General features: G+C 51.1%; 1 long non-coding RNA gene across 16 annotated transcripts in view; it reads left to right on the plus strand.

Annotated features, from left to right (window-relative positions):
• Positions 1–9,819: 9,819 nt before the first annotated feature.
• Positions 9,820–16,796, plus strand: part of LOC116535584 — a 205,032-nt gene continuing 198,055 nt past the window's right edge. For 2 of the 16 annotated variants that reach the window (XR_004262269.1, XR_004262270.1), the window contains exons 1-4: positions 9,845–10,049; positions 10,535–10,744; positions 13,517–13,634; positions 16,625–16,707. This is a non-coding gene — a long non-coding RNA (uncharacterized LOC116535584). Of the gene's footprint in view, positions 10,050–10,534; positions 10,745–13,516; positions 13,635–16,624; positions 16,708–16,796 lie in introns of all 16 variants that reach the window. The other 14 variants (XR_004262264.1, XR_004262265.1, XR_004262273.1 and 11 more) reach the window with 14 other exon arrangements.

The raw sequence follows: 16,796 nt of genomic DNA on the forward strand, positions 1-16,796 counted from the left end.
TGCCTGGGGTGGGAGAATACTGAAGAATGAATGTGGAGCCATGTGCTGGGGCCAGCCAGGGCAGGGTAAGTTTGCAAGGGAAGGTAAAGGTTGCTCTCCATCCTGAGACCGGAGGGGCTTTGAGCAGGGGAGTGATGAGGTCAGCTTTGCATTTCCAGAATCTTCAGGCTGCTGCAGCAAGAACAGATTGGAGGGCAGCCCAGTAGGGGATGCTGGAGGCCAGGACCACGGTGGTGACTTGGTGGGATGGGGAATGACTTGGCTTAACTTTCCAGAGCATGGATGGGGCTGGGAGTGCATTGGGTGTGGGGGTGTGGGAGAAGGAAGGGTGACTGTGAAACTGGAGGAAGGGTGTCTTTGTAAAATCTGCAGAGCTTGTCTTCCCATCCCAGTTCCTTCTAGCCCCATCTCTGGCTCCATCAGCGTCTGCCCATACAGGAAAAAAGATGAGAGTCATCTGCTGCGGCTGAGAGGTGGCGGCAGCGGGGCGGGGCGGAGGGAAGGCAGCCGCTGGGCTGGCGGCTGCGGTCTGCACCTCTCTCTCCGCCGCAGCAGAAGCTGCAGCCGGGGGAGGCTGGCCAGGCTGCAGCACCTGCTGGGGCAACTGGGAGGGCCGGGGAGCAGGTGCAGGGCGTCTGGAGGGGCTCTGTTTGCAGATGGATGAGCGAAACGCACACTCTGCCCCCCTTCTCTGTTGTCTGGACACAAAAGCCCAGACAAAGAAGCAGCAGGGGTGGGGACAGGCCCGGCACACACGTGGGCAAGCACACACGCTGGGGACAAAAGGGAGGCCGGCAGAGGCGAGGTGCTCGGGTGCAGAGAGCCTGGGGGCAGGGGGAGGCTCCCTGTGACCTCAGTCGAGGTCTCCTGGCCTCCTGAGCTTTGCCATGTGCGCCATAAGATAAAGAGGCTGGGGGAAACCAGTGGTCCCTGGACTTTGCTAGTTTGATGGTTTTTTTTTTTTTTGTCTTGAAGGAAAATGGGTCATAGATTCCATAAAGTAGAAGATATATTTTCAGGTCCTGCCAATGGAGAAAAGACCTGACGACGTTTTTTTAAATGGCCGCTAATGTAGTGGAGTGTCTACACAGCCTGTACTCTAGTCAAAGCAACAGCATCTACTCACACAGAAACAACGGCAACTGTGTCTGTGGACCAGGCCCGATGTGCCTGTGTGCTGCACACAGTGCTGGGATCTGCGTAGCATCTGACATCTCTTATAGTAACTACCCAGGTACAAGAACTCCAGGTCTTGTGGGCAATCTCTAATGGCCTAGAGAGAGAGAGAGAGAGAGAGGGGAGAGACAGACAGAGAGAAAGGAGAGAGAAAGACAGAGAGACAGAGACAGAGAGAGGAGAGAGACAGAGAGACAGACAGAGAGAGAGAGAGAGAGAGAGAGACTACTAGACTGAAGTTAAATCATTTGCATGAGGCCCCACAATAGGGCCTACAGGGACTACAGAATATTCACAGAAAGGAGGAGGAAATTCAGAAAAATAGGAGATCAAAGTCATATTTTATACTAATATGAGAGTGAGTGACCGGGGGGGAGAGAGAGAAGGAGAACATTTACTAAGCACTGTCACAAGATCATGCATTTTCTTTTTCTTTCTTTTCTTTTTTTTCCTTTTTTTTTTTGAGAGGAGTTTCGCTCTTGTTACCCAGTCTGGAGTGCAATGGCGCGATCTCGGCTCACCGCAACCTCTGCCTCCTGGGTTCAAGCGATTCTCCTGTCTCAGTCTCCCAAGTAGCTGTGATTACAGGCATGCATTACCACGCCTGGCTGATTTTGTATTATTATTATTATTATTTTTGGGACGGAGTTTCGCTCTTGTTACCCAGGCTGGAGTGCAATGGCGCGATCTCGGCTCACCGCAACCTCCGCCTTCTGGGTTCAGGCAATTCTCCTGCCTCAGCCTCCTGAGTAGCTGGGATTACAGGCACGCGCCACCATGCCCAGCTAATTTTTTGTATTTTTTTTTAGTAGAGACGGGGTTTCACCGTGTTGACCAGGATGGTCTCGATCTCTTGACCTCGTGATCCACCCCCCTCGGCCTCCCAAAGTGCTGGGATTACAGGCTTGAGCCACAGCGCCCGGCCCTAATTTTGTATTATTAATAGAGATGGCATTTCTCCATGTTGGTCAGGCTGGTCTCAAACTCCCCACCTCAGGTGATCCACCCACCTCAGCCTCCCAGAGTGCTGGGATTATGGGCATGAGCCACCGCGCCCGGCCAAATATACTCTGTAATTTACCTATTACAGCTTTCTCCTCTTCCCTGTCTCCCTAACCTGCTCCCTTACCAAGGCTTTTGGGTACAAATACCTCCTAAATAAACAACTTGCATTTGAATCCGTGTCTCAGGATCTGTATGTGGGGTGACCCAGGCTTACATTCCCCATCTGTCATTTATCTAGAGAGCTTACTGGCCTTCACACATTTAGGTGCCACTGGGGCAGGACAGAGATAAGATTTCAGAGACCGCTGGGCGCGGTGGCTCAAGCCTGTAATCCCAGCACTTTGGGAGGCCGAGGCGGGTGGATCACGAGGTCAAGAGATTGAGACTATCCTGGTCAACATGGTGAAACCCCGTCTCTACTAAAAATACAAAAAATTAGCTGGGCATGGTGGTGCGTGCCTGTAATCCCAGCTACTCAGGAGGCTGAAGCAGGAGAATTGCCTGAACCCAGGAGGCGGAGGTTGCGGTGAGCCGAGATCGCGCCACTGCACTCCAGCCTGGGTAACATGAGTGAAACTCCGTCTCAAAGAAAAAAAATAAAATAAAAGATTTCAGAGACCACTGAGCTCTAGTTGACCATGGCATTGATCTTGAGCCCGTGTCCAGATGAACAGACCCCTGAGTGACCGGAGCACGGCAGTGGGGTCATTGTTCAGCCAGGTGAGGGGTGGTGCATCCTTTCCTAGGGGAACAAAGGATTCAGATGATGCTGATGGGTGTTCAGAGTTGCCAAGTGCAGCTTCTGGAATCAGTCAGCGCCAGCATTCAATCTCAGGTTTACTACATTCTAGCTGGCTGACCTTGGATAAGTCACTTCTTTCTTTCTTTTTTTTTGAGATGGAGTTTTGCTCTTGTTACCTAGGCTGGAGTGCAATGGCGCAATCTCAGCTCACTGCAGCCTCTGCCTCCGCCTCCTGGGTTCAAGCAATTCTCTTGCCTCAGCCTCCTGAGCAGCTGGGACTACAGGCGCGTGCCACCATGCCCAGCTAATTTTTGTATTTTTAGTAGAGACGGGGTTTCACCATGTTGGCCAGGATGGTCTCGATCTCTTGACCTCATGATCCACCCGCCTCGGCCTCCCAAAGTGCTGGGATTCTAGGCATGAGCCACCGCGCCTGGCCGTCACTTTTTTTCCCTAAGCCTTGCTCTCCTTACCAGATGGAGCTCACACTGATACTTCCTTAGAGATTGCTAACAGAGAGTGTGGGTGAAGCACTGGTAAGTAAGTGGGCAAGGGGTCAATTTCATTGTATCTGATGGTGATTACAGGGTGGGGGGAGTGGAGCGGCAGGGAAATAATTTTGTAGCTTCAGGGAATTGTTGAAAGGCACACTCTTTCTGGGCCATACCAAATGCAGCTCTCTTCTCCTCTGCTCTGCAAACACACTGCTGAACGCAGGGAGCCCCACGCTCACCCCAGGTAAAGACATCCACTTTGATGGGTCAAATGACATCTTCTATCTGGGTTAAACCAGGAGCTGTGTGCTAAGGGAACGGCTGTCAGAAAAGAGGTCCCCTGATCCCCTGATGGACTTATCTCCAGCAGTAACGTGGCTGGAGGGAAGACAAAATTTGGCCTTTCCCAGAGCCCTTCCTCCAAGGGCTACAGATGGGGCCTAGCCGAGAAGTGGCGCTGGGACACGGGAGGGTGTATGTGAGGGAGCCCACCTTTGCCACTGACTCTGTAATCCCGTGGACTAAGGCAAGGTAGGGGAGTATAAAAGGAAATGTGGAACGGAGAGGTAGGTACCCAAAAGAACCGAAAAGAAGGGTTCAAACAAATACTTGCACATGCACGTGTATACCAGCGCTATTCACGTCAGCCAAAGGGTGGGAACAACCCGCGTGTCCATCAGCCGATGAATGGATGAATAAATTGTGTTCTGTTCATACAATGGAATATTATTCAGTCATACAAGGAACGAAGTGCTGAGGCATGCTACATTGTGGATGAACCTCAAAAACATTACGCCGACTGAAAGAAGCCAGCACAAAAGGTCACCGATGACAATGGGCTGGAGGGAAAGTGGGAAGTAACCGCTTAAGGGTGTGGGGTGTTATTTTGGGGGCGACGAAAATGTCTCAGAACTAGCTAGACCTGGTGGCTGCATCTGTTCCCAGTGCCACTGAATCATACGCTTTAAATGGTTGGTTTGAAAGGGTGTGACTTCCCTTTCTTTTCTGCTCCTTTCTTTCTCTTTTTGAGACAGGGTTTTGCTCTGTTGCCCAGGCTGCAGTGCAATGAGGTAATCACAACTCACTGCAGCCTGGAACGCCTAGGCTCAAGTGATCTTCTTGGCTCAGACTTCTGGGTAGCTGGGCCTACAGGCACGCACCACCATGACTGGCTAATATTTAAAATGTCTTTGTAGGGATGCGGTTGTGGTTGGGGGTCTCATTATGTTGCCCAGGCTGGTCTTGACCTGCCAGAGCACTGGGATTACGGGCGTGAGGCACTGTGCCCGACCTTAGATTATGTGAATTTCCTATCTGTCTGTCTGTCTCTCTCTCTCTCTCTGTTTTTTTTTGAGACAGAGTCTCTCTTTGTCACCAGGCCGGAGTGCAGTGGCGTGATCTCAGCTCACTGCAACCTCCGCCTCCTGGGTTCAAGTGACTCCCCTGCCTCAGCCTCCAGCCTCCCAAGTAGCTGGGACTACAGGCGCTACATGACCAGCTAATTTTTTTTTGTATTTTAATAGAGGCAGGTTTTCACCATGTTGGCCAGGATGGTCTTGATCTCCTAACCTCGTGATCCGCCCGCCTCGGCCTCCCAAAGTGCTGAGATTACAGGCGTGAGCCACCGCACCTGGCCTCTCTCTTTTTTATTTTTTTTGAGACAGAGTCTTGCTCTGTCACCCAGGCTGGCATGCAGTGGCATGATCTCCACTCACTGCAACCTCCGCCTCCCGGGTTCAAGCAATTCTCCTGCCTCAGCCTCCCAAGTAGCTGGGATTATAGGCGTCTGCTACCACGCCCAGGTAATTTTTTTGTATTTTTAGTAGAGACAAGGTTTCATCATGCTGGTCAGGCTGGTCTCAAACCCCTGACCTCAGGTAATCCATCCGCCTTGGCCTCCCAAAGTGCTGGGATTACAGGTGTGAACCACCACGCCCGGCCCTCTCTCTTCTTTTAAATAGGCACCCAGTGGGCTGATAACAGAATTGCAACTGGACCCCTGGCCTCCCAAGCCACTCTTGTTTCTCCAAGGGCTATTCTGGGACTAGAGAGAAGAGAGGTTCAGGCTCCCCTTTCCTTGATATGTTGCCAGTGTCAGAATTCTGGAAATCTGGGGTTTCAGTGCGATATCATGCAGAGCAGGGACACCGACGTGTCTCTTTGGAGTACCGTTATCTGCTCATGGGCTCCTGGGGTCCAAGCGGGCCCTATACGTGTTTCCTGGAAGGTGGAAACTCTTGGCCAGTTGTGGTGAGGATGACGTTTACCATGTAGGGGCATGCTCCTCCCAGGGTATGTTGTGAGTCTACCCACAGGATAAGGTGAGGGTCACAGTTACATTGATGGGGAGGAGAGAAGGATGCCAGCTCTGCTTCTCAAATCAGGCATGAACCCCAAAGGATGTCCAACCTTCCCTAGGGAAGTGGAGGATGCTAGGGAAGACTTTGCCCACCATAAAGGCACAGATGGGCAAAAGGAGGGCAAAGGACCAGCTGAATCCCCCAGGAGAGCTAGTTTGGTCTGCTCCATGATGCAGAAATGTACGGTGCTAGAGAACTGGGAGCAGAGAATGCTCACACTGGTACTGGCGTGTGCAGAGCACGAGGGTCTACTCCCTCCTTGCATGACGCAGTTCGTAGCTTGTCCTGAGTCCATCTGAGTTAGACACAGTCTATTTGCAGTGAGCCACAGTGTCCTCTAATGGCCACCCCTTTCGCTCCCCTCTGCCACCTGCCCACTGCTTGCCTTGAAAAGATTTTGTAACAGTGAAACAGCAAAAGAACTAACATAACGAACTCAATTTCTGTTTAAGGGGCCTTTACCCATTCCTGCACGTAGGCTAGGATAATTTTAGAGCACTGAGATAATGTGCAGAAAAAAGCAGTCATGTAGTTTTAAAAAACTAACTCTGGGATGAAAGGAGAAACATGTAAACATGTAAAGTATGTAAACCTTTAACTATGTTTTGTTAAAGATTTATAAAAGCACTGTGACCTCGCCAAGGACAAAGAAGTTCCCAACCTTCTTGGACCCTCACTGGTGCCCAGGTGTCAGCGGTAATTGGTCATCTGTTGATCTCAGTTCAATCCCCTTCTCTTCTACTTGAATTTTTTTTTTTTTCTGAGATGGAGTTTTGCTTTGTCACCCAAACTGGAGTGCAGTGGTGCCATCTCAGCTCACTGCAACCTCCGCCTCTCAAGTTCAAGTGATTTTCCTGCATCAGCCTCCTGAGTAGCTGGGATTACAGGCGTCCACCACCATGCCCAGCTAATTTTTGTATTTTTAGTAGAGACAGGGTTTCATCATATTGTCCAGGCTGGTCTTGAACTCTTGACCTCCAGTGATCCACCCGCCTTGGCCTCCCAAAGTGCTGGGATTACAGGCATGAGCCACCGCACTCAGCCTCTTCCACTTAACTTTGACATGAAAAAAGCATAAAATTTGTATTGACTTAATAGGATACTCTAGAACAATAAATTGTCCATTATCTTCTTTGTTTTGCTAGCTCTCCAAGTAAACCTGCTTTTCCTTCTGCCAACCCTTGTCTCTGGTGTCTGGCTTTCAAGTAGTGAGCACCTAAACCTAGGTTCGATGGTAATATCTCTAGAACCAAAGATGCTTGGTGATAAGATCATAGATTCTGTTGCTTTAGAAGGCCCAGGGAATAGGATGAAGTGTGAAAGTTTGGGGTGAACAGGAGCCTTGATTTTTTTCCCCAAGTGGATATTGAAAATGATTGACACTTGGGAGAATTTGGGAATGGAGGATAAAGCAGAGGACTTGGGAATGCTTAAGAAAGGGAGTGGTAACCTGTATGTATCCCCATATTCATTTAGAATGCGTCATGCCAAATTCTATTTTCTTTTTCTTTGTGTCTGGGGAGACTAGACAGGTTGACAACAACTCAGGCAAGAGAGTCACTTGAGCCCAGGAGTTCAAGGCTTCAGTGAGCTATGATCCTTGTCACTGCATTCCAGCCTGGGCAACAGGGAAAGACCTTGTCTCAAAATATTTTTAAAAAGGACTTCTGTTGGCTGGGTGTGGTGGCTCACGCCTGTAACCCCAGCACTTTAGGAGGCTGAGGCGGGCGGATCAACTGAGGTCAGCAGTTCAAGGCCAGCCTGGCCAATGGTGAAACCGCATCTCTGCTAAAAATCCCCAAAAATTAGCCAGGCGTAGTGGTGGGCACCTGTGAGCCCAGCTACTCGGGAGGCTGAGACAGGAGACTTGCTTGAACCCAGGAGGCAGAGGTTGCAGAGATTGTGTCACTGCACTCCAGCCTGGGTGACAGAGCAAGACTCTGTCTCAAAAAAAAAAAAAAAAAAAAAAAAAAAAAAGGACTTCTGTGATTACATTGGGTACACCCTGATAGTGGGCTCTGTACTCTGGACAAGGCTGTGACCACACACTGCCTTGCCTTTTCTCTGACTCTTTCTAATGGGTCTTATCACCCTGGCAGGACTATTAACTCTGCCCGGGCAGAGGCTGTGTCTAAAGCCTCCTGGGGACTCTCAAGCTCCCTGCAGTGGTCTTGGGCTGGGCACACTGGAAATGTTTCACAGTTTGTTGAATTGGATTTGTATTTTCTGAAGACCAGGGCTGGATCCAGCAACAGATGTGTAGTCTAGAGAAAGCTGGAGGAGTCAGAATCTAAAAGGACAGGCTTACATTACCTGGGCCCCTTATCACCGTGTCTGTAGGCAGCTCTCGCTGCCTCTCTGAGCCTCGTCACCCACGCAATGAAGATGGTAAACAGTATTCACAGAAATGTGACCACAGAGATGCTGTAGTCTAATAATAAAAATATGTCGTCAGCCCATACTAGGTGCCAGAAACTGTGCTAGGCACACTTCCTTCATTTAGCCAGCTGATGTGGATTCCATTATTTTCTCTACTTTATGGGCAAGTAACTGAATCTCAGGAAGGAGGTGGAGATTGCCTAAGGTCACATCTGGTCAGGGGCATGGGCAGAACTGAATTTTAAACCCAGGACAATCTGGTTCTGAAGGTCACTGGAATGTTCTAGCGCAGGGGTTCTCCAGCTTGAGCGTGCATCAGAATCCCCTGGGGGCCTTGATGACACAGATATCTGGGCCTTCCTTTCTTCCCTCAGGGGTCGCTGCGGCTGGACTATAGGCACAACATGCCAGGCCAATTTTTCGGTACATTTTGTGGAGACAAGGTCTTGCTTTCTTGCCCAGGTTGGTCTTGAACTTCTGGACTCAAGCACGCCTGTCCCCTCGGCCCCCCAAAGTGCTGGGGTTACAGGCAGGAGTGAGCCACCACACCCACCCTGAACTGGATTTCTTTTTCTTTTTTTTGAGAGGAAGTCTTGCTCTTTTCACCCAGGCCAGAGTGCAGTGGTGGGATCCTGGCTCACTGCAACCTCTGCCTCCCTGGTTCAAGAGATTCTAGTGTCTCAGCCTCATGAGTAGCTGGGATTACAGGCATCCGCCACCACGCCCAGCTAATTTTTTTAGTAGGGACGGGATTTCACCATATTGGCCAGGCTAGTCTGGAACGCCTGACCTCAGGTGATCCTCCGGCCTCGACTTCCCAAAGTGCTGGGATTACAGAGGCGAGCCACTGCCCCCGGCTCTGAATTGGATTTCCAAGAAGTTCCCAAGCAATGTGGATGCTGCAGCTCTAGAACCACGACTTCAGGACCACTTCCTAGCTTCCCTGCTCTGGAAAATAGTAGGAACGAAGAAAAGGGTAGTTAAATAAAAGACTAAGTCGGGCGCGGCGGTTCGTCCCTGTAGTCCCAGCTACTCCTAAGACTGAGGGGGAAGCAGGAGGATTGCTTGAGCCCAGGAGTTGGAGGACGCGGTGAGCTGTGATTGTGTCACTGCACTTCAGCCGGGGCGATGGAGTGAGATCCCATCTCTAAAATAATAAGAATAAATAATAATTAAAAATTAAAGACAACCTATAAACGTTGTTAGGACAAATGGTGTCCACGCATGAAGTTACAGGCATGGGTTCAATTCTGGACTCCGCCATAACCATGTGCATAAAGAGGCATACACCCGAGGTCTCGCCGGTGTAGCCCTTGGCGTTATTCCAGGACCAGCATCTTCTGTACGCCTACCCTGGGGTTCAGACTTCTGCGCCCCTGGCCGGCGGTGGCGCGCCACCCCCGCGCCTCTCTCCAGCCCTGAGCTCTCTGCGGCCGAAAGTGGCCGGGCAAGCGTTGCCATGACAGCGCCGCGGGTGGGGATGCCGGAGGCAGAGCGCGCCGGCCCGATCGCCCCTTTGTGCGGAAGGGGCGGCGGTGTGCTCCCCCCAGCCCGGCTGCACCCCGCGTTCCCGGCCAGGACTCTGGGCAGGGGAAAGGGGAGGGTTAGGTGTGGGGCTGTAGGGGCGCAAGGAGGCGGGAGGAGGGTGGAGGCAAGGGCCGCGGGTGGGGCGCCTCCGCCCGCCAGCCGCTCCCGCATTAAAATTTCATGGGCGCTGCAGCAGCTACAAAGACGACGCCGGCTGCGCTCGGGGGACCGGAGGGAGGGAGGCTGCGGACGAGTGCGGGGAGGAGTTTGAGGTGGGAGGTGCTTGCAGGGGCTCCCCCAGTTCTGCGCTGTGAGCCGGGGCACAAAGAGCCCTCTGCACTCGCGCCGCAGGACCGCGGACCCGAGGTAAGACGTCGCCCTGTGCTAGCAGCCTTCCTTCCCAAGCGCCCTCGTCCCCGAACGGGGAACAGCCGAATTCCCCGAGGCTGGGGTCGAGGGTAGGTCCCAGAGTCCCGGGACTGGGTTCAGGGGTGGAAGACGCTGCCTGAAGTGCCCGGCATTTGATGGATGAAGAGCCTTTGCAGCCTGTGATTGTCAAACACAGCCAGGACTCTGGCCGGGATGCGGGCGGGCGGTGAGGCCGGGCAAGGGGAGGTTGCTTTGGGAGTCCAGTGCGAACGGGGGTCTTGCAGTCATGAATGTGAGGGGGAACAAAGACCCTTCTCTTCCGACGACAGGAGACCGAATTTGGGAGGTGGGCCCGCGAACCTTCTCGGTTCACCAGGTGAGCAGATAACTGGCCAAGTCAGGAGAGCCCAGAGGGTCTCAAACTGGAGGTGGGGGTGGGGTAGCGGGGCAGGGTCCTTGAGCTCCCCTTCCCTCATACCCAGCCCGCCCCATTCCCCCAGAGCCTGCCATTCCTTCACTTCTGGGACTCAAATCCCAGATGTCCGGCGTCCAATTTGGCTCCCAAAGGATGGAGAGGGCCGGTAAATTACCGTCGCTGAAAACAACAGTGACATCAGTTTATGGAGAGGTTACTCTACGCCAGGGACCTGCTTGGTGCTTTGCAAACGTTATCACAACAATTCCACTAGGTGGTAAGGAACAAGCCCATTTTAAAGACCTAGAAATGGAGATTCAGAGAGGGTTATCGACACGTCCAAGGTCACACAACCAGTGACTGTGAATCAGCTATGTAGGACTCTAAAGCCCATTTGCATCTCTTAAAGGATCTGCGGAGGTCCCGGAACCCACCAGCCGGATTCTTCACCTCTCCTTGGCTCCAGGACACTCCCTGGAGAGGCTGGGAATTTGGGAGGAGAGGGGCCAGACCTTTCTCCTCTTCCAGCGGAGGGTCCTGGCATAGAGAAATTGTTTCTGGGACTGTGCAGGGGAGGCCCGGGGGGCGCGTCCTAGATTCCCCACCCTCATCCCAGGCTCCAGATCCGAGGATGCCCGGCGCCTAGGATTGCTGGCGCGCACACCCCACTGCAGTGCCGCCGCGGGGAAAACGCCCCCACCTGCTGCGGGCGGAGGGGAGGGACAATGAGGGAGGACTGTGAGAGAACCTGAGGGAACGGCTTTGTTTCTTCTCGGTGCCAGGCTGGGACGGAGCGCGGCTCAAAGCACAACACTCGCTCTGGACTCAGTGCTTTGCAAAGCGCATTCCCATTTGGGAGCATCTGGGCGCGCCGCGATGGCCCAGGGACGGGGGCGGGGATAGACGCAGGGCAGGGATGAGTAATTCCACTTGACAGACAGGGAAACCTGAGGACAGTGGTTCTCAGACTTTAGGGGCGTTCCTTCCAACACGCAGATGTCTGAGCCACGTGGCAAGGCGGATGAGTCAGCAGGTTTGGGGTAGGGCTGGGTGTCTGATGTTTACTCAGACCTCATCCTCATCCTGCAGGTGGGCAGATCCTTGATTGAGGTAACAGTGCCCACACATCGCCCCTCACCCCTCTAGGCAGAACCATCCAGCGGTCTGGGCAAACCATTTCCCGACGCTTTGCCAGCTCCTAGCTTTGAGTGGCATTGAATGGATCCCACTCTAACTTTGGTTAATTTCATGTTGAAAGCATTTTACGTAAACACATTCCATGTCCCCCAGGCCCTCCGATTTTACTATTTAGTGACCCTTTCCATTGAGAACTGTTCTGAAATCTACTCATCTGAAGCCTTGACCTCACTCTTTAACAGAGGAGAGTGGTGAAGTCTTCAGTGTCCCCAGAACAACCACGACCCCTTACTGCCAGCTTTAGGAGAACGGTTCCCTATGTCTGCACGAACAGTGAGGATTTTGGGCTGGGCACGGTGGCTCACATCTGCAATTCAGCACTTTGGGAGGCTGAGGTGGGAGGATGGCTTGAGCCTAGGAGTTCAAGACAAGCCTGGGTAACGTGGCGAGACCCCATCTCTAAAATAAATAAATAGAAATAAATGAGAATTTTTATCATTTTTGCTGATTTTTTTTTTTTTTTAGTTGGTGTCTCGTCTTTTTTGAGACAGTGTTTCGCTCTTGTTACCCAGGCTGGAGTGCAATGGCTCAATCTCGGCTTACTGCAACCTCCGCCTCCTGGGTTCAAGCAATTCTCCTGCCTCAGCCTCCCGATTAGCTGGGACTACAGGCGTGCGCCACCATGCCCAGCTAATCTTTGTATTTTTAGTAGAGACGGGGTTTCACCATGTTGACCAGGATGGTCTCGATCTCTTGACCTTGTGATCCACCTGCCTCGGCGTCCCAAAGTGCTAGGATTATAGGCATGAGCCACCGCGCCTGGCCAAATTTTTGCTGATTTTTAAAAACAAATTCAATCAGTTTAATAAAAGGCATGATAATTATAGAGGATTTAGAAAAGACAGGAAAAAAAAAAAAAACAGAAGAAGAAAACTCCATTTTCTCTTTCTTTCTCCCCTCCCTCCCTCCCTTCCTTCCTCTCTCGCTCCTTTTTTCCCTCCCTCCCTTCCTTCCTTCCTTCCTTCCTTCCTTCCTTCCTCTCTCTCTCTCTTTCTTTCTTCTTTCAACGGAATCTTACTCTTTGCCCAGGCTGGAGTGCAGTGGTGTGATCTTTGGCTCATCACAACCTCCACCTCCCGGGTTCAAGTGATTCTCATGCCTCAGCCTCCCAAGTACCTGGGATCACAGGCCTACGCCACTATGCCCGGCTAATTTTTGTATTTTTCATAGAGCTGGGGTTTGCCATGTTGGCCAAGCTGGTCTCGAACTCCTGGCCTCAAGTAATCTGCCTGCCTTAGCTTCCCCAAATGCTGGGATTACAGGTGTGAGCCACCATACCCAGCCTGAAAACTCCATTTTCATGCATTTCTCTCTGGTATATTTTCTATTATTGAAAATAGTAATGGAAATTAGCCAGGCACAGTGGCTCATGCCTGTAATCCTAGCACTTTCGGAAGGTGAGGTGGGTGGATCACCTGAAGTCAGGAGTTCGAGACTAGCCTGGTCAACATGGCAAAACCCCATCTCTACTAAAAATACAAAAATTAACTGGGCGTGGTGGCGGGTGCCTGTAGTCCCATCTACTCTGGAGGCTGAGGCAGGAGGATCGCTTGAACATGGGAGGTGGAGGTTGCAGTGAGCAGAGATTATGCCACTGCACCCCAGCCTGGGCAACAGAGTGAGACAGCCTCAGAAAAAGAAAAAAAGAAAAAGAAATTGCATTATATGTATACTGCTTTTGAGAAGTTACATCAGATGTGTTTCTCCATGTTATTATGACCTTTGCAGAAACCATCATGAGAGATTTCAGTGTTTCATGGAGGAGATAAACATGCTCTCCTTCATCAGTTCCCTACTGTTGGTCCTGCCAGTCGTTTTCAATTTTTCTTTTCTTCTGCATCTTCACTTTAAGGTCCTTTCTCTGGCTGTGACCCATGCTTCTTCCCCGGGCAGGATGACACTCTCTGAATTTCCTTATTCATCACGGCAGTGCTGTGTGGTGGAAGGAGACGCAGCTGAGAGTTAGGCAGGTCAGTGTGCAGATCCTTCTCCCCACCTGTGTCCACTGCAGTCAGGAAGTCACGTCCCTTTCTGAACCTCAGTTTCCTCGTCTATAAAGTAGACATCACAATCCCGGTTTTAAAAAGCGATGATGAGGCTACAAACCAGTGCATGTTGGGTGCCGTGTAGGTGCTTAATAAAGCTAGTGAATGCTATTGTGCACCCACTGGATGCCAACTGAGTTCGTTTACATGGTACCTGAGTCTTGTACGGATACTTAGTGATTTGCTTTTATTTCTGTTGAGGCTGCTGGTTCGTCTCCTGGGCGATTATCAGCCTGTTTGAGCAGCGTGTTTCTGGGGCATTGGGTCCATTGTGCAGATTCAATGGGCTTGTGAATAACTTGTAGGCTAGTCTTTTGTTTCAAGAGGACCCCTTCCCTTGTCTCCGAGGACTGAATCATCTGTCAGCTCGAGCTCCAAGGAACAATAGCCAGAGATTCTCAGGGGCAGAGGCCAAGTCTGGCTGAGGGTGACATCTGTCTCCCTATCCCATTCTACTCCTATCAGATCAGATGAGGCAGGTGTCCCCTTATCCCTTGTGGTGACAGGTGGGCCCCTCTGGAAGCTACTGGGTGAGTCATGGAAGGGAGGGGGGTGCTGAACTATTGTGCACTCAAAGGGTGTGCAGAAGATGATGAGTAGTAACCAGCCCTAACTACCGCTTTGTTACCATTTACCAAGCTTCTCGCTCAGTGCTCCCTCATAGAGACTCCATGATAAGGCAGGGAATTCGCCATTGCAGAGAAACAGGCTCAGAGAGGTGAAGTGTTGAGCTCAGGGCCACACAGCGAATTAGCTGTGGAGTTAGGATTTCAACCCATGTCTGGTTTGACTCTGAAACGTGTGTTTGTAACTACAACAGTACGCCACTCTTAAAAGTGAACTCAATCAGTTGCCTACAGCCTGTGAAAGCAACCGGAATAAACTGAACAGAGATGATTTCTCAATCACAGGCCAGTTTTCTCACAGTAATGGTAATGCAGATGGCCACAGAGTTTGCAGTTCACACATATCTTCCTTGGATCTGTTCTCATTTAATCCATATATATAAGGATCTATATATATCCATCCATATATATACATAGATCCACTCTGTCATCCAGGCTAGAATGCAGTGGAGCAGTCTCAGTTCACTGCAGCCTCTACTTCCTGGGCTAAAGTGGGCCTCCTTCTGCAGCCTCCCAAATAGCCACAGCTGCAGGTACACGCAACCACGCCCAACTAATTTTTGAATTTTTTTGTAGAGGCAGAGCCTCCATCTGTTGCCCAGGCTGATCGAGAACTCCTGGCCTCAAGCGATTCTCCTGTCTCTGCTTCCCAAAGGGTTGGGATTACGTTGTGAGCCACTGCACCCTGTCCCTATTTGAACACATTCCTGCCCCTTTGGGGGTCCAACAGTCCTGTTTAGAATCTCCGTTGCCTTATTTTCTAACTGAACCTCGGTTTCCTCATCGGTAAAGTGGGGAATGATAAAACCCAACTTGTTTTGCCATGTAGATACAGGTATTGATCGACTTACGACCTATGCAACTTACGACCATTCGACTTTACGACCACAATCGCTAGCCACGACTGCTCCGCGTCTGGCAGCGCAAACGTTGCCCAGCTGGGCGTACGACAGTGCGGACCAGCTTCCGGCAGCACTACAATCTCCGCCTGCATATAGCCTACTCCACTTACGACCAAATTGTGTTACGACCGGTCTGTCGGAACCAATCGTGGTCGTAAGTCGGGCACTAGCTGTAAAGACGCTCCCAATTAGGATCTGTTCTTGGTAAATGTTACTTTAGCTTCCTTTCCCTTCTTCTTGCTTTTCTTTCCTCTCTCTCCACCTCAGGGGCTCCCTCGGTCGAAGGAGATTTGAATTTCGAATCTCCTCTTTTGTGGACACTGTGTTTGAATTCATCAGGAAACAGCGGTTATCCTCCTCTGCAGAAGCGTCGGCTTTCCCCAGTGTGTCTCTTGTGAGATGCTTGGCACATTTCATTATTCCCTGGAGCTTCTGTTACCTGTGGGCACGGGCTCATCCAAGGCAATTTGGGCCAACATCTCTTGGACGTCTCAGCTCTCAGAGTAGCGATTTTATTCCAGAGTCAGGGAAAAAGACCAAAAACTCAGAGGGATTTGAAAATGCAACAGATGTAGGTTTCCCTGGCAGCTGCCCGTCTGTTACTAGGATAGTGCATGGTTGTTTTGGGGAAAAATGAATATCATGGGTGGTGTTCACGAACTAATGGTAATAATAGTGATGTAAGAAAATGGCAGAATTCAAGCTAAGTCTCATTCATCTTTTCATTCGATCCTCATGACGCCCCTGTGAAGTGGGCACTGTTATTATCCTTATTGTGGATTAGGAGACCGAGGCTCACTGCAGGTGAAGGACTTGCTCGAGGTCACATAGTGTGCTGGTGGCAGAGCAGCACAGGAATCCAGGCCATAAAGCCTATGTTAGGATATAATTGTTGACACTGGCCTGATCAAAATACCTCCTTGTGGCCGGGCGCAGTGGTTCACGCCAGTAATCCCAGCACTTTGCGAGGCCGAGGCGGGTGGATCACGAGGTCAAGAGATCGAGACCATCCTGGCCAACATGGTGAAACCCCGTCTCTACTGAAAAATAAAAAAATTAGCTGGGCGTGGTGGTGCGCGCCTGTAGTCCCAGCTACTCGGGAGGCTGAGGCGGGAGAATTGCTTGAACCCAGGAGGCGGAGGTTGCAGTGAGCCGAGATTGCGCCACTGCACTCCAGCCTGGTGCCTGGTGACAGAACAAGACTCTGTCTCAAAAAAAAAGAAAAAAAAAAACCTCCTTGTTTCCTGGTTTGCTTTTGGACTGCAGCTGAGGAGATCAGTTTTGGGAAATGCTGTGATTTGAAACAGGACCTTGGCATCTATTCTTCAGTGAGCCCACAGGTACGTATGTATTCTCTCACTCCTGTCTCTTTTTCTTTTGGTGACAGTTGGAGGCATCTGTCCACCCACATGGTTCCAGAAACCTTCATGTGGCCACCATGACCCCATTGGCATCACGGGAGTAGCCAAGGTGATCCTCCCCCTCTTCCTGTGAACACTCGGGTTGGCAGAGACCGCCTTATACTTTGAGGTCAGATCCACCACAAAATCCATATGTAC

This window comes from Sapajus apella, unplaced genomic scaffold (assembly GCF_009761245.1).
Source record: "Sapajus apella isolate SASKATOON/1434 unplaced genomic scaffold, GSC_monkey_1.0 scaffold95, whole genome shotgun sequence".
Lineage (NCBI taxonomy): Eukaryota > Metazoa > Chordata > Mammalia > Primates > Cebidae > Sapajus > Sapajus apella.